The sequence below is a fragment of the Pinus tabuliformis genome, chromosome 4_1 (assembly GCF_031772625.1).
Source record: "Pinus tabuliformis cultivar Carrire ecotype Pingquan chromosome 4_1, CPIR1, whole genome shotgun sequence".
NCBI classification, from domain to species: Eukaryota; Viridiplantae; Streptophyta; class Pinopsida; order Pinales; family Pinaceae; genus Pinus; species Pinus tabuliformis.
The window spans coordinates 234297014-234320595 of record NC_142303.1 but is presented as its reverse complement, the minus strand read 5'-3'; positions in this window follow the sequence as shown (position 1 = coordinate 234320595).

Here is a 23582-nt window from a genome sequence, read left to right as displayed (position 1 = left end):
GGATGAGCCTATACTTGCTTTCCTATCCATTTTTTTCCCAGGCAAGCCTCCAGCAACAATCTCCAATTTTTCCGTGTTCTTGGCAGACAGAATCCATGATCATTGATCAAATTTCCAAATGAAAGAGTATTTAAATACTCTTCAGTGTTGTTCCACATGTTTTTATATTTTTAGTCAGATAAGTTTTGAGTCAACATCCAGAAGTTGGAAAAGGAATTAACACTAAAGGAGCCACTAGCCCAGGAAAAACAACTTTTATGGGCCAATATCATTGACTCAGTCAATGATATTTGGCCATCTATACAGGTCATCTTTGAACAAAATGATTTAGTCTGGTGAAGCAATTCAAAGGGTTAAGGCCGAACTTGGAAATATGCCAGAAGAAGGCTCAAGAATAATCCAATTCCTTAACTCGAATAATAAATATGAATTGTAGGAGCTTGGTATAGGGGACAGAACTGGCACTATACTAGAGGTGAAGAAGGTAATCACCAAGAGGAACCTGATGATGCAACTTGAGGACAAATGTCGAACAATGGAGCTAGCCATAAACATGTTCGTGGTCAAATTTGATGCTTTAGGGTAGAAAGGTCTGCCTAATGCATTCATAATAAATGATAGGTTGATGCCACATGAAGACTATGACAAGATAATTAAAGAAGTGGCAAAGGAGCAAGCCAATAGTTCCTCCATGAAAGGAATTCCTACACGAAAGGTTCTTTACCATACTTTTGAGAACCTCTTTTACCTCCAACATGAGGTAAAACATCTCTTTGTAAATAAGCCCACCTTTGCAAAATACACAGAAGCTAATGAAGTCTACAGAATAATGTTAAATATTAAAATACAAGATATAGAGACTTGGGAAAAATTGAATGATTTACTGTGAAAATAGAGCAGTGAAAGAAAAGTAGCAGATCAGCTAAGTCAAAGAGTATCAGATGAAAGAGTATTAGTCAAAATGTAAAGTAAAAGAATAACCAACGTAGAGCAACAATAAAGGAGAGAAAGCAGCAAAAGATCATAGAATAAAACAACAAAGTCAGTAAAAGAAGGGACAACTAGCCTTTAGTTTCCTAGGTGTCTCTATCTTCTTGCATCAAGATATTTATTTTCCTTGAATAATTCCTAAAACAATTTAGGATATTTTGTAACTATTTTTTATATAATTACTTCATAATTCGAAGTAGAGGGGGATTTTCTGAACATTTCTATAGGTGAACTCATCTACAACCTAAGGGTTTACTATACTTTTTTAGTTGACAGACATGGAAAATAATAGAAGCATTTCTTTACAAGATTCATGTATTGAGCCATTTCAGTGAAGTATATTTCAATTGTTCATGTTCTTCTCCAAATTATTCCATAAACTTGAACGTTTTATAAATTTGAATGGTATAACAGGAATGTTATTGCAGAAATTGTTTAAGTGCACTCTCCTCTTACTGTTATACATTTCTATGTTTTATTTTGGTATCCGGATCTGAGAATCCTTAATTGCTCTCCCATCGCGGTTGACCTCTTTCACTTCCTTCACTATCTAGTTTAAGGAATCCTTAATTGCTCCTTCATCCCGATTGAAAATAATTTCACCATTCCATCCTTGAGATCTAATATTGCTTAGCTACCTTGCCTTGTACCATTGTGTTTATAATTTGTTTTTCTTCTATTTTTTTGATATATTGATTCCATAGCCTAATGGAAAATAGGCAGTCATCTATCCATATAAATCAGTAATTCCACCAACAATTCAAATCAAAACCAAATAAAGCTTACATAACTAGCCTAAAATCAATTAAAACAACAAAGTTAAATCATTAAGAGAGGGCCTTCTCTAAGCATTAGGAAGGCTAGATCCTAATCTCCAAAGTAGGTTTGTGGTTACCTCTATCATTTCTTTAAACACAACATGACAACCCTAGGGAAATTTTAGAGTGATAACATAGTGGCAACCATACTGGGGAGAGAACATTTTCTGCAGAAAGATTATACAAAGATCAGATCTGATCTATGATGGTGGACAGTGATCAGACACACAAAGGTTAAAATCATCCACCTGACAACTCCAACTTGAAATTAATCTCACAATCAAGACTCCACTGGAGAAATGAACCTGAAAGAACAATATGGGAAGATCGGGCTTCTAACTTGGTTTTTTATCCAAGACATCATGTTCTTTCTCATCAAGAAGGTTTTTCAATGTATATTGTATATTAGAGAAGATCGTAGATTAATTTTTTATTATTTTCCTTTGAAGATTGTAAATATATATTCTCCTTATCCATTTGAGCATCTTTTTTTTTAATATTATGATGATCATTTTCCTATTGAGAAGCCTCAAGAAATGAAGACTGATCTTAAAATTCCTGTACATATTCCTGTACCATGTAAAGTTCCAGATAGGTATAAGCCACTCATATTACCTTCTATACTCCATGATTTCCCTGAAAATTATTACAAATACCTCCCTAAGTTTGATGGAGAGAATGGTAACATCACTGCCCAAAAACATATTCAAGGTTTTGAGAATTATATGGACTTATTTGAGATTGATGAAGATGATGTTAGAATCATACCTTTTGCTCTTTCTTTGCAAAGTAAAGTCAATAGTTGGTTCAACAACCTGCCTATTGCAAGCATCTCAAATTTCCAACAATTTGTCAAATGTTTCCTTGATAGATGGATAATCAAAGTCAATTTTTTTGTGACCATAGAAGAATATTATTTGTTGAAAAGACAACCAAATGAAACAATACAACAATTTTCTGATAGATTTAATCAATTTTATTATTCAATGCCACCAAATATAAGACCTCCTCTTGATTCAGCTCTCTTCCATTATCCAAAATCATTTGATCCAGAAATAGAATTTTAGCTAAGAGAAAGAAACCCAACAACTCATGAAAAGATGCAGAACATTGTAGTAGATGTAGAAGTTCATCTGCTAATTAAAAAGAAAAAGTTGAGAGCAGAAGAAGAGAAGAACAACATTGTAGAAGGTAAAACTCGACATTTTGGTAAGAAAAATAGAGGAAATGATACAGGGGATAACCATGCAAGATAAAATTTTTGTGCAAGATCACCATGACCTATTTATTTCAGAAAAAGAACAGGTTGATATCCATGAACAAATTCCTACTAATTCCAACTACCATAGGTCAGAAAATGGATTTACAGATCAAAATGTAGAATAGGAATCCACTGATATAATGTGTATGTTTGATGAAATCCCTTCTTTTAATGATTTGCCTAAGTATGATTAGTATGATGATAATTATGTTCTCTGATTTCAAGCTAACTTAACAAAGAAATTAGAAGCTAGTTTAGGAAATAAGGAAATTCAGTTTCAGCAGCTTGAAAATAGTGATCAACTTATTCATATCAACTATAAAAGTGAGGAAGAAAGTGTAGAAAATTTGGAAATAAGTGAAGGTTCTTTGCCTCTTTGTTTTGCTTCATTTCAGTTCATCAGAGAAAACTTTAAAGCAATAAAAAATCAACAGTCTTTTGGTATTGTTATTGATAACAAAGAAGACAATAAAACTCTTGATCAAGATTCTTCAGTTTCACAACTACAGTTATCAAATTTCATTGAAACACCTGATCAAATGACATAGGAAAGTTCTATACCATTATGTTTTGAATCATTTTATTTTTTAAAGGAAATGTGGTATAAAATCTCCAAAGAAAAGGATGAGTAGCTTGTATAAATCTATGAAGTTCCATTCAAACCTATATGCAATAAGTTGCAACAATCCTTCCAAGTTTTTTATGATCCAATAGTTGATATATTAGATGATGGATGCAATCAAAAATTTTCTCCATTAACTAACTATGAGATTCAAGATCAAGATGATAAAGGTTTCATCAGTCAAACATTTCAATCAGTAGAAATATCATCACAAAGCTTATCTGAAAATCTGCAGGGTGATAAAGATGAAAATGACATTTCAGTTTCATGGCATAGAGGCCATCAAGAACAGATGTACAGTTGCTTAAATCAGTTGAAAAATAGTGTATATATTTTGGAAGATCCTTTTGAAAAGTTCCTAGAGTCAACAACAAAAATCAAGTATTTCCTTATCTTTTCATTTGTTGACAAATTTCTATTGGGTTTTAGAATCTCAGTTTTGATCACAAACAAGCTAATGTAGCAAAATACACCAATGTATATCATGCTTAAAAGGTTGCATTGGCTGCTTCATTTTACCTAACCAGCAGTTGGACAACTGATTAGAGTAAGTAGGTAGGATTTCAGTTTGATTAAATTCAGTTTTTCAGTAGAAAGTTTATTTCAGATAGGATTTCAGTGCATCATGTGTCAGATTTCAGTTTGTAGAAAAGGTTAAGATTTCAATTCAAGATTTTTCAGTCACAGAGATTATACAACAAAGCATGTGTAGGCTTGGGATCAACCTAATGGATGAGGCCACTAGTCGACGGTGTTCTTGACATCTCTCAAGGAGATGCCATCCCCAAGGGGAGCCACTGTTAGGTTCCTATAATATTGGGGATCATAATTTTGAATTCACTATGTTATGTCTTGTAATATTGTATATACCTTTTCTTTTCTACAAATGTTTTCCCATATTAAAAAATGTAAAAAGGGTATGTACTAAAAAAATAATCAAAGGACAAAAAGAAACAAAGATCAAAAAAGAATATTAAATATGAACCCCACCAAAAATAGATTCTGAAAGTGATGCAAATTAAAATCCCACTACAATGTTTACTTTGTTTTGTAAAAATAAGATTGTGTGCAACTTGTCAAAATTGTCACAATCCATGATAATCAAATAGTTTAATCTTGATTTATTCATGCTTTAAATTTGATGTTGATAGATAGATAAATAAAGATCTAGCCAAACAGTTTAATCTTGGTAGATCTATAGTTAGGTAGAAAATAATGAGGAGCTTATTAGTTTAATCTGATCCCTTGGAAGTTATAAGGTTAGAATTAGATAGTTTTCTTATCAAAAGAAAAAGAAATAGAGGGTCAGCAAGCCTAAAAGCACCAAATAAATGAAGAGAAAATGCTAGGATAAATAAAGGGTAGGTAGAAGAGGTTTTGAAATGCATAAGGTTGCGAGCTCAAATTCACATTCATCGTGCTTAAATCTTATATTTCATGTGCAGGAGGAACTATCAAAGGAAAGAGGACATTCACAAAAATTGTCTATTAATTTGGGTATTTACCCTAAAAGATTCTGTATGATTTTAGCCCTAAATACTAAAGCTCATTCACTAATTTCCCCTCATTTCACTCAAACCCCTACATGTCTAGTTTAATAATTTCCCTTCATTACCCCTTCATTACTTTTGATTCACTAATTTCCCCTTCTAGATTCCAAAGTTCCCTTCCCTCTTCATTTCCCCTTGTAATAACCCTTTCCCTTCATTTTAACCCTTTTGTCCCTTTGATTTCACACTTTTCCCTAGACATTACCCTTTAGAAATCATTTTCCCCTTATTAATTTTCCTTTTTCCTTTAAAAACCCACTAAACCCCCTTATCCTACGTTATTTCCTAACCTATAGTCTCACTTTATGTATATTAACCCCCCACTATATAAATCCCTGACCCTCACTAAACGTTTGATTATATGTAACCCGCCACATTATTAATCCCCCAGCCCCACCAATCAAACCCCAACTTAGTCCTTGCAACTCTGCCACACGATAGCCCTACGACCAAACACTCCCAGATACGATGGCCCATATCCATATCATGCTCTCCCACCGTTTGATAGTTAAAACCTAAAAAGCACGCGAGATTCGCAGTTTTGCCCGAGTGCTCCTTTGCTATGTAGAAACCCCATGTTATATCGTGTGCTCTCAAAAAATACCGCCCTCCACTCAAAAGTGGTGCGATATGCCACAAAACCGCCTCCCCACATAAAATCAAAGCGCCCACTATTCATTTATTAATCCCGTGCCCAAATTTGACCATTGTTGGTTAAAAGCCAAAAAAGCCCCCTTTTCACTCTTTTCACTGTTATTTCATTGCAAAGATCTTTGCAGACCAATTCTAAACCATGGGAACTCTGCTCAACCATTTTTTACCCATTTATAGCCTGGAGACCCTGCAGACTCAAAATTTAAGCAGCACACACACACTTGAAGCCTTGAATCCTTAGAAACCTCCGCCACTACCACAGAACCCTATCTGCACACCAAGTCTCTATTTTTCCAGGTATTCTTGAATGAACCAGAATGACCCTCTACTTAAACTTTGCATAGTAATTATAAAATGTTAATTGATTAAATTAATTAAAAACCTTACTAAACTGAAGAAACCTACTGTGCATCCGAAGAAACCCTTTCCTACAGACTGTATTCATTTGTCCCACTATTCCAGAGCTCCTAACCCTACTCCTAAAAGCCAGAGAAACAATAAATCAATAGAATAAACTGAATTATCGCTTCCCAAAGTATTCTAAATGAGAAACCCCTGCAAACCCCTCCCCTGGATGTTGACCACCTCCCATTGGCTGACAGAGATTTCCAAATTAAAGACACAGTTTCCTCTAGCCATCTATTGAAACTCCACTGCTGGAGTAAAGACAAATTCCTAAACTAAAATGATGACATTCATCTCTGGGAATCCAATTTCCCCAAATACTTGTTCCCACAGGTATACCAGTTCCTTGAAATAATCCATCTATGCCAAAACTGTCATATCGCAAGCCAAAGAGCCATAGTCTCTCCTGACTAGAAGATTTTATTTACAATCACTGCATAATCAATAAACCAAATGCTACAAATCTAGCCAAACCCAAATGAAACCTAATTTTCCATTGAAAACCTACTTGAACTCTATTTCAAGTTGGACCTTACCAAGAGGGCTCAAATATTTCATACTTTCATCCTAGAAGAGTTTCATACTCCTACAGATAGTCCTCCATACTCAGCCACCATTTTCTCTGAGAGGGCTAGACAAATTGTGACCATGCTGTCTTGCATTCTAGGATATACCATTGATGAGCATGTGGATGAGCCTGTACTTGCTTTCTTCTCCATTTTTTTCCTAGGCAAGCCTCCAGCAAGAGTCTTTAATTTCACCCAGTTCTTGGCAGACAAAATCCATGATCAATTGATCAGATTGCCAAATAAAAGAGTATTAAATACTCTTCAATGTTGTTCCACATGTTTTTATATTTTCAATCAGATAAGTTTCGAGTCAATATCCAAAAGTTGGAAAAGGAATTAACACTAAAGGAGCCAGTAACCCAGCCAAAACAACTTGTATGGGCCAATATCATTGACTCAGTTAATGATATTTGGCCATCTATACAAGTCATCTTTGAACAAAATGATTTTTTCAAAGAGGTTGGTGAAGCAATTCAAAGGGTTATGGCCAAACTTGGAAATATGCCAGAAGAAGCCTCAAGAATAATCCAATTCCTTAACTTGAAGAATAAATATGAATTGCAGGAGCTTGGTATAGTTAACAGAACTAGCACTATACTAGAGGTGAAGAAGGTAATCACCAAGAGGAACCTGATGATGCAACTTGAGGACAAATGCCAAACAATGGAGCTAGCCATAAATAGGTTCATGGTCAAATTTGATGCTTTAAGGCAGAAAGGTCTGCCTAATGCATTCGTAATAAATGACAGGTTGATGCCACATGAAGACTATGACAAGAGAATCAAAGAAGTGGCAAAGGAGCAAGCCAATAGTTCCTCCATGAAAGGAATTCCTACACAAAAGGTTCTTTACCAAACTTTTGACAACCTCTTTTACCTCCAACATGAGGTAAAACATCTTTTTGTAAACAAGCCCACCTTTGCAAAATACACAGAAGCTGATGAAGTCTATAGAAGAATGGTAAATATTAAATTACCAGATACAGAGACTTGGGAAAAATTGAATGATTTACTGTGAAAATGCAAGGTAAACAATGAAAACAAAGAAGTGAAAGAAAAGTAGCATATCAGCTAAGTAAAAGAGTATTAGATGAAAGAGTATCAGTCAAAAGGCAAAGTAAAAGAACAACTAGCATAGAACAAAAACAAAGGAGAGAAAGTAGCAAAAGATCAAATCATAAAACAACAAAGTCAATAAAAGAAGGGACAGCTAGACTTTCATTTCCTAAGCTTCTCTATCTTCTTGCATCAATATATTTATTTTCCTTGAATAATTCCTAAAACGGTTTACGATATTTTGTAACTATTTTTTATATAAATACTTCATAATTCTAAGTATAGATGGGGATTTTCTGAACATTTCTATAGGTGAACTCATCGACAACCTATGGGTTTACTATACTTTTTCAGTTGAAAAATAGGGAAAATAATATAAGCATTTCTTTATATGATTCATGTTTTGAGCCACTCTAGTGAAGTATATTTCAATTGTTCACGTTCTTCTCTAAAGTATTCCATAAAATTGAATGTTTTCTAAATTTGAATGGTATAATAGGAATGTTATTGCAGAAATTCTTTAAGTACACTCTGCTTTTACTGTTATACATTTCTATGTTTTCTTCTGATATCTAGATATGAGAATCCTTAATTGCTCTCCCATCTTGATTGACCTCTTTCACTTCCTTCATTATCCGATTTAAGGAATCCTTAATTGCTCCTTCATCCCGATTGAAAATCATTTCACCATTCCAGCCTTGAGATCTGATATTGCTCAGCTACCTTTCCCTATAACACTGCTTTTATAATTCTATTATGTTTTTTTTTCTTGATATATTGACTCCATAGCCCAATGTAAAATAAACAGTCATCTATCCATCTAAATCAGTCATTCCACCAACAATTCAAATTAAAAACAAATCAAGCTTACATAACTAGCCTAAAATCAATTAAAACAACAAAGTTAAATCATTAAGAGAGAGCCCTCTCTAAGAATTAGGAAGGCTAGATCCTAATATCCAAAGTAGGTTTGTGGTTACCTCTATCATGTCTTTAAATACAACATAACAACCCTAGGGAAATTTTAGAGAGATAACACCAACTACGTCAAATTAACTTAGTTAACTATTACAAGTTGCTATGAGAATAGAATTTTGATTAAATTCCTAATTTAATTCAAGGACAAATTAAACTATGATTTATTGTTGTTATTTTTAACATATTCTAGTGTTGACGCCTGATAAAAATAGCTCTCAAACGCATTACATGATCTTCTTGTTTCAATGAATGCACTGGTAAATCATCCAAATAGGGTTGTACAATATGCATGATATTGTGAAATGCATAAGACATGGACTGTTGAAAGGTCATGTCAGCATTCTTTAATCCAAATGGGAGTTTCCGATAAGAAAAATTTCCCCATGGACAAATGAATGTGGTTTTATGCTGACCAGAATGGAGTATATTGATTTGGTTGTATCCAGAAAATGCATCCATAATAGAAAATATTTCATTACCGACAAAATCATAAATGATTGGGTCGATATAGGGGGTATCATAGTTTTCTTTGGGAAAATCCTTACTTTTATCCCTATAATCTACGCATACTCTAATGCTCCCTTCCTTTTTGTTAACATGAACAATATTGGAAACCAAATCAGTCAAGGGAACAAGATAGATAAAACCTTCTTTAAGTAGTTTTTCAACCTCAACTTTGATAGTAGCAGTAGGATTTTGGTGAGCCATAGTAGTTTGCCAAGAGTAATGCAACTCCCAAGAGCTCCTCAACTCTATTTATCAACCTAGGGTTCATACAAAATTTGAGGTGACAATGTTATATACACAGTAGATGGGATCCTATTCATGCCACTCTCAACTAGGACATTTTATCAATAGTTGTCCAAGACCATTCTTTCTAATGAATTAGAAGGAAACTAACTAATGAAGGTGTAATTCAGAAGTTAGCTTTAATGAAAAAAAAGGAAAATTCTTTTTAAACCTCAACTTGTAGATGCTATTAACTTGTAAATGATACTAGATCAATTCATGAAAAGACAAGAGCTACACTACTTGTAGAAAGGGAACTACACTATCTTGCAATCAACCATATAGCTAAAAAATCCACTTGTGGACATGAAACTAACCTACCAATTCATAACTCAAGATTTCATGCATCATATATCTAGATCACACTTGCATATAAATTAGTGTTGTATTTGTGCTAAATCTGTGATAAAGAAACTAATATTTAAAATATTTTCGGTAGAAATCACATTGAATATTTTGGTCGATGCGTTTTGAACCAACAAGTGTGGTTCATCTTCAATACAAGATGAACCACACTTGTTGGTTTGAAACACGTCGAAAAAAATCTTCAATGTGATTTCTTCCGAAAATATTTCAAATATCAAGATATGGATCACAAAAGCTTGAATTCGAAAGAAGGTAATGCTATTCTATTTTGCAGTGAAGGAAACAGATGGTTGGAATGGCCTAGGTGGTGCCCTTGATCATGGAGTCATAGTTGGGGCTCAACCTACTTCTAAACTAAGTCAAACTTACATCACAAGTCAAAATAGATGGTGAAATAAGCTACTATAGGTAGGGTACATGAGGCTGCTACAGGTGGCCTATATTGCTACAGGAAGGCCTGTAATGCTACAGGAATCCTACCAAGAATGTTTAGGAGGTAGGAATGATGAGTTCAAGGGATGGTATGGGGTTTTGGAGGTTGTGGTAGATGGATGAAAGGTGGCCAACACCCCTAGCCAAGCACAACACCTTAGGAAGGCCTGTTTTGAACTACAAGAACTACTCACGTTGACCTTAGGGAATGAGTTGGAGAACATAATTTTGGGATTCATCAAATAGGGTGAAGAAATCCAGGATGGAGATGGTGAAATTCCCTTTTCCTACATATCCAAACAACCCTGCAACATCACATGCACACACTCTTTTATCATTGACGAAATAGAATAACTAATAGTGGAAAAGGTGAGTTGAATTTAAATACCATCTAATCTATGCCAAAAACGTTGATGTAGTCAATAAATCAACTCCTAAGCTATAATAAACACATGAAAGCCAACATGAATAATACATATCTTCTTCCAAAAAATCATAAACATATTATTTTTGGACTATGATTGTAGATTCTTCCATTCATGCTCCCATTAGAGAGATGAGATAGAGGTTGCAATCATAAGATTTTTGAGGGGTTAATTTATATTGTAAAACATATACTGGAAAAAGGGGCTTATGATCTAATTGATTATGATGACATCTCTTTAGGAAAGCCCATAAATGGTATTTACCTGGACAAATACTATGCTTAATTCACTCTGTGAAGAAAATGTACATCTTTGTATCATATTTTTTATGCGTGTGGAAATTTTAGCATCTTTTTACGATTTTCTTCTAATTCTCCCATTGATCTTGTGTTACACTTGATTTGCAGATGTCAACGTTCCCTCAAAATTACATTGACTTTGACGATGGTGCTAGTCATGGTACCCAGAATTTTTCTTCCACAACTTGGGCTATTTATTCACCCACTAATGAGTTAGTTAGTATTAATGGAATATGCCTTGGTCAAACAACAAATAACATTGTAGAATATAGTGCAGTTATCGAGTTGTTATCTGATGCCATTTCATTTGGTATTCGTCGATTAATCATTAGGTTATATTCCCAACTTATAATATTACATTTAAATGATGTATATTCAGTAAGAAGTTCCACAATGTTAATAATGTTTTTTTCAAGTTGTCTCTTGGAGAGAGAATTTTATTACATTGAATATCAACACATTCCAAGACATTTAAACACATTAACTGATGCATTGGCTAATTATGTGTAAATAGACATTTATAACATCTGTAACAAAGAAAAAAAAATATCCATTCACATATTGTACAATATAAATTGAGATAATAGTAGTAGTTTCCATTAATCAAAATGTTTGTAAAAAGTGTGGCTTTACAAAATTTCATCCAAGACATATGCGGCCCTGTGGCCTTTATTATCCGAACATGCCGATATATCAAAAAACAAAATATAGCCTTATGACTAGAAACTAAGCATGGTGAGCATGGTAAAAAACGATTGCATAAGCTACTCATTGTATCAAGCCAATCATCGACCTAGGAACTCCCATAGTATGCCTCTGGTAACGAAGAGGGAAATCATTGATCCCAACATCTAGGATATCCAGAGTCACCTCTCTAGGTTGTGCTCAAGTTCAGTTAAAGACTCAGCTGCATCAGGGTTTTGTACCACAGGAAATATTGGCTTCTCTCCACTTCTATCAAACCAATGTAGTCCTGCAGCTTTAACCATGCCCACATCTCCATGATTATTTTAGATAGTTATTTCTGGATGTCAAAAAGAAAAAAGAAAAAATTGAAAAACACAAAACAACCAAAATGTGAATTTTTTACCTATGTCACCCCACTGCATTCTTGTAGGAAGTGGGATATCTAGATCACTAGTGTAATCCATGCCCACATATGGAAATTCCTCAATCATGATGATTTGGCAGTCCAGACACACAAAAAGTTAGGAGTGTATCTCATAGTTGGGCCATCACCACCTTTGTGGTGTACCATCAATGAAACCCACTTTAGAATATGAGGATCTCGAGGTCCTCTAGCATCTATAGATACCTATGGGGAAAGAAGAGGAATCATTTCTAGAGAAAATGAGACCATGATGGCACCATACCCAAAGTTTTTGAGTTTTTCAACCTTTACTCTAGTTAGTTTTTGAGTTTGTCAGTCTTTACTCTAGTTAGTTGCCCTTTAAGATGGGCAACACCCTGCTCATAACAGTTGAAAATGGTAGGCTATGAACATTCCACAAAAATATGCATTTGAGTTTATTAACAGTGTTGGACCGACCAACATTTCAAGGGATCTTCCTGGTAAGAAGTCCCAATTAGACCTCATACCCTTTGTAGTATTTGTCCTAGCAGTGGGTAGACAGTAATGCCTTGACTGCAGTTGCATGCAGAGGTAAGATGTCCTTGTGGGAAGCAAGGGTGTGACCTTGAATCAAGTCAGAAAAGGTGCATGAAAGGCTCTAACACATCGAAGGGGAGAAGATTGCACCCGTTGGAAGCCTATGATAGCATGCAGCTTGAAACATAACACATGAGCTGAAAGACATCATGAGATGGAAAGCACGATATCCAATGATCCAAAGTGATGGGTTATACCAACATCATGATTTAATAAGATTCATACAAACACATATGGAATATTCCATACATACATGCATAAATTACAACTACATACATTATTAGAGTAACCAGGATAACCGAACTACAATAAAAATATATGCATGAAACATGTTGGATATGTTATATTAAAAGAGTCAAAGATCCAATCATACATACAACCATTACAATGACTAGCCCCAATAGCGGAACATTACAGTCACTGTCACCTGTGCCTCCAAAAAGATGTACCTTCTTTTCCCTGTGGAGAATCCAAGGCTCCTTACAATACACTCCAAGCATTCTCTAAGTTATACCTATCGGAAGCTTGTTTCCAAAAATCCTGTACAATGAGGTATGAGGTTCTAGATAGAGCAAAGGGTGGGGTGACTTGTTTTGGGTGAAAGCACCGTAGGGATTTGGGTTAGAACCCCAACAGAGTAGAAGCAAACTACAACAAGAAATACTTAAACAGCTCAGGAAAGATGCTTATATTATCAAACTATGTAACAGTGACCATATCTGGATTTCCTTCATTCGAGTAGGTCCCGCAGGGTTTAGACCCTCTGCAACTCCCGATGTTCTTCAAACCTGAAAATCATTCAATTCCAACATACATAACAGTATAGAAGTAAAGCATGTTCACAAAATTGACTTTATATCATAAAAACAAATGATTGATCATACATCAAAATGACATTCATATATGAATTAAAATATAATTTGATGCAAAGACATGGTTAATTTCAGCAACAAGACAACATTTCTTTTATTGCAGTAAACTATAAATAACATGGAGAGAATCCACCTGAGCCTTTCTCTGGCTCCAAGCAGAACCATCCTCCGGATTCATCCTATCCCAGCCTTCAACAATCTTCTTCCATCACCAACACCATGATATCTCAAGCAAAAGGAAGGATATCTATAATCAAGGAAACAAGGGTTTCTTGAGGCTTGGGGAAGTGCATGAGGCACAAGGATTCATCAGACTTAGTTAGGGATAATCTCAGTATAATAACTCTATCTCTTCTCCTCTTAAAGGCCTTCCCATAGAGGTCTATTTATACCTCTCCCAATTATTTTTCTAGTTGGGAAATAATTGGGCCACGGGAAATAGGAGGTAATCAACAGGTAAAACCTGTGAACTCCACCCAAAATTAAGGAATTTTTTTTTTACATGTTTTAATACATATACGCAGGTTGGGTATTGACTGACCCGCGTGTACATGCTTTTAGCTCAGGGAAAAGTAGCGTACATGGAATAAAACACGGTTTTTTATATATTTGGACCAAGTCTAGAAGGAGAGGTTTCCCTAAGCCATAAACAAAGCATCATATATACCAAGAATGGTAAATGGTGCTATAACATGACCCTTAACATTCCCCTTTGTGACTCTTCAACTACCCTCATGACTCTTCAAATTACACATGACTATTTACATTCTACTATTGACACTTGGTATTTCACTTTACAACACAATCTACACATATACCATGTGAGACAAAAATGGGCTTGAGTAAACCATACAAGACATCACTAAGACTCAGATGACTGTGGGAAGACTAACTCATCGACATCCTATCGATGATCGATGGTGACGAACTGATGCCAAGCTTGGTAGTCTGTTATGGTGTCTGCGTACTCTGTGGTGGCATCCATATGAAAGTGAACCCTTGACTGTGTTGCGGCCGAGTACACTAATTTGGTGCCTCTATCTAACTCATCAAATAGAAACCGCATGATGGCCTTGGGTCCAATTGAACAATCGACGTACTGATGTATAGTGTCTGTGCTCATCGGCAAGTCTGCGCTGGTGGCTATGTGCATGAACTGATCGAAGTACATGTCCAACTCCAATTGGACTTGGTTCTTTACTTTCACCCCGGTGAGTGTGCCAATGGATGGGATTTAATGCATGTGCACAATGACATCCATGCTCCTAAACACTCATGCATGTGAAGCCTATAATCTGGTGACGAGCGGGGGGAGTTCCTCATAGTTCTATATTTGACTCAGAATGTGTGCCTTCAACTCAACTGCCCTTGGCTTCAACATATTTGGCAAGTGTAACGAGGCTCCCTTGAACCTCATTGTCCATATATTCATGTGATCGATAGCAGTGTGTATGTCTGACAAGATGTGTGCTCTCCTAGCACAGTGCTACTGCCAATTGTTCAAATAGACAACTGACTTATGCACAGTGACGAATCTGAAGTACATCTTCCACATGACTGTCTCGAGAGATGATACTTCAATGAGTATCACTTTCTTCAACTCTTCTCTGGTGGATGTTGTAGCTTTCTCTTCTACCTACTTGGCCACTTGTAGCTCCTTAGCGATGCACTCATTCTCAACTATTAAGAATATGACACTTGAGCTGGTGGCTTCAACATATCCCCTTGTAGCATTGACCAATGCAGCTAGATGTATCCACACATCAGACATGATCACTCATTATTCAAATTGTGCAGGAGATACATGGACATCTGTAGTGGACATGTTGTGTGACTGGACAACTTTGTGTTGTGATTCGTCAAAGGATATGTTGTGCACATTTTCTTCCGTATTGTCCTTAAGGATGTTAGTGTTTCCTTAATCTCTTGGGACTTGCTCTGCTTCTAGATCTGGTGAAGCCGGTGGGGTGACATTTTGGTCCTTAGTCGTGAGGTCAATGTCCTGATCTATCTTAGATTGAACCACATCTGTGTCCATCTATTCGAACATATGTTCAATCTACTGAGCAAAGTCCTGCTCCTGCGATTGCTCACCCCGTTTGCTATCTTCCATTTGTTTAGATGAATCAATGACCTGTATCAGCACAATTTCATTAATGTGTGCATGTTACACCTCCTACTGTTGTTGTTCCTACTGTGATTCCTTATCTCTTCTGCACAATTCTTGTTCTTCCCTTAGTTGTTGCTTGAACTCCTGCAACTCCTTTTCTACCTCCTCCAACTTCTGCTTCTCCCTCTGTCTTTGCACAATCCTTCTATCGCATTGTCACCTCTTTGCCTCAATCTCCAAAGCTTCCCTTAATACAATTGCATCCGCTTTAAACTTACATATTTTCTCTGCCTCTACACTATCGACAACCTTCCTCTTGCCTTTTCAAGCACAGGTCTGTTACCCTCTTCTGCTACTGATGTTGCTTCTCTTTGAGATGTTGCTTCCCTCAGTGGTGCTAACTATTCTACAACCATTCTAACCAGTTCATTGAACCTTGAGAAGTGGTAGCAGTATCTCCATGGGTCTTCCTCAGGTCAATGGAATGCCCCGTGGATCTAAGGATGATACACTCTCGTACAATGGTCTTATACTAAGCGATGTAGGTCATATGGATTGAAACTTCTGGTGCTGAAGGCGAATCTCTTGAATTCCTCCATCTCAGCCTTAGGATGCTTGAGATTCAGGATCTCATACAACTTGATCCACAATGGAAGAGTGGGCCAAGATGCCTTCTTCTTCCTATGAAGTATTGTTGACAACCATGTCAAGATGTTGTATGCAACCTCTTACATGACTAGCTTATCCATGGAAAAATTCGGTAAAACATGCGAAACCTTCTCCGTATTGTACATCTGGAAGAAGGTTCCCATGGGCGAGGCATACCAGTCTACTATGTTAACCAATGCCTACATCACTTCCTGTGACATGTAAGGTGGATTCTTCTCAAAGATCATCCTGTAAACTGTGGTGACGAAGTTCTTTGATAGTTGTATTATAACTCCACGAAAGCTGCATTCGGAGTACAACTTGCAATAGTTGTGCACAGATGTTTCTCAAGGTATCCATGCCCAACTCAAGCTAGGGAACTATTGCCAGGCACATATTGCATAAATAATGAAATCAGACATGAAAATCTTTACTTGATGACCCTTGGGTGGATGCCAGGAATTTCTTACCTATCCCTTTAGCTGGAGATCCAACATGTCGAACCAATTGAAAGGTCTCCCTTCATTCACAAGTTGATCCAACACAATCACCCAACTCTGCAGGAAGGTATCTCTGCTCTATTCTCCATATAAGTGTCATGCGAAGATGACCAAGATATGTTAAGCCTTCCGCAGTATCCTTGGCTTGTAAAATTGGTTGGGTGTTGTCCTAAACTTAGATGTCTCAATCACCCAACTCTTCAAGATGTCTCTTGAGTCTACACTGCTGCTAGGCCTAATGAAGGGTGCATCCATTGTGACCACCATCTGCGGAAAGTGATACATCACCTAAAATTACCTTGCCCTAAAGGTAGCAAGTTTCATTCCACTGACACTTCTCAACACCATTGTCTCTAGATCAGTATGAGAGACAATCCAGTGGATCATGTCCACATATGGAAATGCAGGATACTTGCATGCAACCCGATACAAGCCAGACTTATGTATGTTGACATAGACTCTACAGTCATTTAGATTCTCCTCAAAGGTAACTGAGAAGATGTTAGTTATGTCCTTCTATTTGATCTTGATATCCTTGTCTATTAACATCTTAGTGTCTTCATAGATGGGTAAGCTCATAGACACTTACTCGAACATATCTTCAATTGTGCTCTCAATGGTGTCCTTTGACCCTGCTCTTTTGGAAGCCATTGTACCTGTACTCCTGAGAGACTGTTGAACACCTATGATACCTGGAGATAGACCAACACTCATGGAAAGCACAATGTTAGTTGAAAACAAAAACAACTTGAGGATTGACATGCAACACATCTGGGTGATTGAGTCGAATATTTGCAGAATTTTCACTGGGAGGTTGGGAGACTGACTACCAAAACTACGAAAAAACATAGTTAGGACTGTTAGCGAACTGACTGATTGCTGAAACTATGCAGAGAAAATTCTAGCTTGGCTTGCTGAAGACTAAAACTGCACAATGCGCAGTTTCAGTCATCATAACTGCAACCCGGTAAAACTGCACTGCGTAATTTCAGGGGCCAACTGAGGCTCTTCCTCTCAGAATTATGTAGATCAAGCCTAGGAGGCCAGTGTGAGGCAAGCTCTATGTAATTTCTAGGAGAAATGCAAGGCCTTACACCCCAGAAATTCGGAGTGCAAGCCGAACAAGGAAAAGTCTGGGACAAGGCAGCCTAGACCTGTCGACGGGCGACTAAAAAAGTGAGGACTAAATACATGTGCAAAACTAGGTATAGACATGAGTGAAAGAACATGCATGCAATCAGTGAGTGTAGGATTTAGTGAAATGGGAAAAGAAACTATGTGTGTGAAGCACGTCACTCCAATGATGACTGTCGGTGAAGAAACAATGTCATGCAAGTGAAGCACGTCACTCCAATGACGACTGTCCGTGAAGAAACAATGTCATGCAAGTGACAGTGATGTGATGTAGTGGAAAACTTGAAACAATGCTTCTACAAGCTATCATGCATTAAAATGATAGAAAGCATTCAAAAATGCCAAGAAAACAACACTCACACAAACCAAAATACAAAAAGCGACAGAAAAGTAGGAAAAGACATGAAAAGCAAACTTAACTAGAAAAAACTTAGCTGAGTGTGCTAAAGGTTCCTAGATGCGTTGAGGATGCCACAACTCCAAGACCTAAGTGAAGAATGAGCTATGAAGCATCGAATAAATATTTTTGATAAGATCGAGGCTTATGACGTGCATGTAACCCCTAGTTGCTAAAAATAAATCCCTAAAATCTAGGGATGTTCTTTTAATTTTTTATTTTTTCTTTTTCAGGAAAAAGCCACCCATGCATGCAAAGAAAGACTGCTCAGTATTCAAGGAACTGGTCAAATTGGGAGCACATGCTATAGACAACAAGCCTCGGGATGATTTATGTGCAGTTTCTGGGCTGAGTGGCTCTAGCTGCCCCTCAATCTCTATGCAATTTTTGGGCTGAAGCCAAGGATGCTAGCTAGAACTATGAAAATTCTGAGAGCAAGCCCAATGATGGGCTGCTCTAGATAATTTTCAAGGGGAAAGCAGATGGCTTGCTCTACGCATGTTTGGAGAGAAGCAAGCTGCCTTAATGCTATACGCAATTTTGGAGAGCAAGGCTGGTTTCCCTCAAGTTCTACACAATTCTCCAAGTGAGCACAAGAGCCGGTAGAAAACTAAGTCTCAGGATGTTAGCTTGCAGGTGAAAAACAAGTTAGCAAACATAAGCTCATAAACCAAGAAACTCAACGGAGAGCATATGTACCTGAGAAGTGCAAGACATGCTGCTAAGGATGGTTGGTGGGGAGGCTCCAAAACAAAGCTAAGGAAAAATTTTGTAGGATGGTTGTAGCCACTACAATATTGGCGACACACTGGTCAAACTCCAACTCTCTGAATGGACCTTGTTTCAAGAAATGAAAGTCTACCTCCTCTAGAAGTATTCTTCGATTCTCTGGTTATGGTGGTTTCCACACTAGCTTGAGCATAAGATGTAGCACCTGTCGTGCTCTTGATCGGTCAGCACACATTAAGTTAAATCAACTTATTTGTTTTGATTGGGCATGAGTGGTATATTGGTGCACAAGTAATATGATTGTTAGAGTTTAAGTTTCATCTCTAGTGTATCTCCATTGCCAACAAGACTAGACAATACCCCGACAAAGTCACGCAGAAACATAAGCATTGCTCCACTGGCAGTGAGCCTAGTCAATACCCCGGTGGAGTTACTTGCATCACCTCTATGTGCACGAAGACTTTCTCTTCTTTTGCCTTATTCATTTTTTTTTTTTGGAATTTTCATATTTTTATATTTTCATTTGTTTTTTTTCATTTTTTCAAGAACTGTGCATAGGCACTTATTTATTTCAGAGGCAGAAGAGGAATCTCGAATTATTGAGAGCAAAAGAATTTGTTCCTTCAGAGAAGTACTTTATGTATACTTATGGCATACTTTTAAGGTTTTCCCCCTCGCCTTACTCTACATGATTGAGCTCACAAGGGTTCACCCAAAACAACTGACCAGAGTAGGTGGTACTAGTTAGAGCACAAGTGTTGTGTCTTCACTAAGATTCACTTTGAACAGAACATATTTTCCATTAGTGTATCATTGACTGAAGACAACAAGTTTTGCATAAAGAGAGAAGACAACATATAATGAAGTCTTGATTGATGTACAAGTCCTCTTGTACTTTACCCTGATTGTCATAAGAGTTTGTCATGGTCTCATGCAAAACTAACCTATGGATGTAAAATAGAAAACAAAATAAAAAAAATCAAAGAGCATAAGCGAATGAAAAAGTAAATCAAGTAAGCAAAGTGAGAAAGCAATCAAACAAACAAACAAACAAACAAATCAAACAAATCAAACATGCATGCAAGCAAAGAAGACATAAAGAAAACACTACTCCTACTCATAAGCTAACGGTGCATGGGATTGCTCACATGAATTGATATTTCCAATGCAGCCATCGGCGCATTAGTTGACCCATGTTGGTAAAGGCATGGTTCACGAAAAGGACAGTCAAGCAAACCAGTAAACATGAAAGATATAACAATGAAGACCAACACACTCCAATTTTAAATGCGTCCATAGAAAAGAAAAGAGTGAAAGCACAAGATAAGCATTCTATGGACTTACCATGGTGTTGTGACACGCTGCGTGCATATGATAAGAATGTGCACTCTCTTGACTGTGATAAAAAAGAAAACATGATAAAAAGAGACAACTTACGTCTTGTAAGTACACTTGTTGTGTATGATTCATCCAATGCATGAGTGATGGGATCATGTGATTCAAGTGGAGGAAGCAAATTCTGTCTGTTGGATTGATCTTCAATGCATACAGATGGCTGATGAGGAGCCTTGGGTAGTTCAACAATTTCCTGATTGGAAGTGAAACTAACCTCACAACAACGAGGGCCTAACATAACCATTAGCTCACACTGAAGTGACTCGACAACCCACGGGGTTTCGACTTCATCAATAGATATATCATCATAAACATGTGCCTTTGAAATATCAACATCCATTAAATCAACATCATGATTGAATACAGGAGTAAATATATCACGACAGTTACAATTAGAAAAATCAATGAGTTCATTGGCATCCTCATGGTCTGATGAACCATACAGAGGGGTATATGAGAAGCAAGAATGTTCACCCTCTGTATTTCTAGAAAAATTAGATGAAAAGTCAAGTGAATTTTCAATGGAATATTTTTCCTCTCCGCTGTCAAATGATGGACTAACATCGGGTGTGTTTTGTGAATAATCAGAAGTAGATGTACCTAATGATGAATTTACACAAGGAAACTCAGAGATAGCAGAATCACCAAAGATGTTGTTAGTGCCTAGATTTACCTCAGGTTGAAAATGTAGGATCCAGGGCCAACATCAAACCATGCTTAGCCTGGTAGCTAGCCCTACCATGTCAGGAGAGGGCTCTCTCCGGGTCAATCTCAGCAAATTGTGATCGATGAGGGCTTGAGCTGACTGATAGAAATACTGACCTTAGGCTAGGTATATATGTGAAAAAGTTTGATTGAATAAAATGATGTTTTTGTTTGCTCAGATGGAAAGGTAGATTTTGGGTGCGGGGATTGAGGCTCAATCTTGCAAAGATCTCAATGGGGCAAGGTAGGCAATTGTTTTTGGCACTTAAAATTGAATGCAATGGAAGGATTAGATAGGTGAGGAGCTGAAGAGGGCAAGAAAACTCATGGATCCTCTCCAAATAGCTGAAAACATCAAAGACTAAAGCAAACCTCAAGTAGAGCACTGCAATTTCAATGAATTCTACTTACACTCTTGTTTGAATTTAGCTTAGAAGAAATAAGAGAGATAATGGCATACAATCACTTAAATAAATTCACAATTACAAAGGAAATCATTTTACCAAGACAAATTTCCACATGGATCCCAAAGAGTGCTGCAAATCCTAGTCTCAATTCCTTAGCCAAAATGCTGATATGAGTGTACAATGAAGCTCAAGGCTTTCTCAAAAGTCCAACCATGCTAATGACTGAAAAAACATAAGATATAGGAAAACAACAACTCATCCTAGCCTCCAGGGGTCGAGCTCATGAGTTTAGGAGCTGTTCCAACTAATTCTAAACTGATAACTACAAATTAGGCAATGGAACAACATGCCTCTAAAAATTAGGGAACTGATTCATTCAGTTGCAAACTAACTTTTTATGGATGAATCTACCTCCATGAGTAAAAATTTGACATATTTACATCATGATCCATCAATTTATATTAAATTACATCACAAATTTGACACTAAGCATGTGAAAAAGTCAAACTAGCAAAAGTTGGGCGAAAAACAGAGCATTCCTGGTCAAACTAGGCCAAATTTCCTCTATGCGCCGCACCTGATCATCTATGCATAGCACCTGTTTGGACCCACTTTTGAAGGCCTTTATGGTGTCCAAATTTGTTCCAAGTGTGCTTGTTGGAAAGGTCTACCTATCTACTTTCCAACCCAAGTGGAATTTTTCAATTTTCCCTCAATTAGCCCTTCCAAAAGTCAGTTCTCCCAACACGGCTTCCTATATGTCAAAATAGGGGCAGTAAGGTCATTTTTTAAGTGTTTTTGACCTTTTTGAGGGCTCAAAACTTGTCAAAATTTCTTGGCCATTGGTAAGAAAACATATTTCTCCATGCCAAATCTAAAAATGCTGAGTTTTTTTCATTTTAAGGCTCCTGGAAAAAGCGAGCGCCACGTGGCGCGACGCATAGGGCAGAAAATTCTGTTTTTTGTGCCAAAAATTTCAAAAATGCAAAAAGTGCCCCAAATTTTTTGAAATTTGGGCTGAGACTTCTTCATCAAGTATTGTGTTGGGCCAAGGAAGCCTCAACCAATATTTGAAGTCCTTCATGCTCCTTTTGCCTCTTTGATGCCTTCTTCAATTTTTCCTTTAAGCTCCTGATTCTCGCTTTGCAGACTTTGTTTCTCACCATGTAATGATATGCCATATGTCTCAATAATATCTTCTCCTTGTTGGATTTCTCCAACAACCTCTCTAAGTGGATATTGGCTCTTTCAAGCAATGATTCTCGATTGGCATTGATCTCTTGCTCAAGTGAAGTGAGCTCCACCCAGTTATGTTTTCCACTTTTGCGAGGCCTCCTTGGTGCATGCATTTCTGTAGGAGAGTCACTATGTGTCTCTTCATCTCGGTCATAGGAAGGATCAAATTCCATGTTTGGAAACAGTTTGTGTTGTCTTGGATGAGTATGAAGAGATTTAAGTGTCTTTGATCTTTTGTTGCCAAATGTATGAAAATGTATAAGGGACTGTGGAGGGAGAGGATATGAGGGGTTTTGGGAATGTTTGTTAATAGGATTTGGGAAATAAGGGGTTTAAGGAATAGTATTTAGGCTCTTTGGGACAACAATTAGGGTTTAGGAACATGTAGCTAGGGTTTGGGATAATGAGAATTAGGGATATTGGGTTAGGGAATAGGTTTATGAAACTGGAAAATAAATCACGGAGGGAGTGATGAAGTGGACTTGACAACAAAAACTCAAACTGCAAACCCTAAGCAATTGTTTTTGAGGAAAAATTGTGAGGCAGGGTTTGAAAAATTTCTCACTA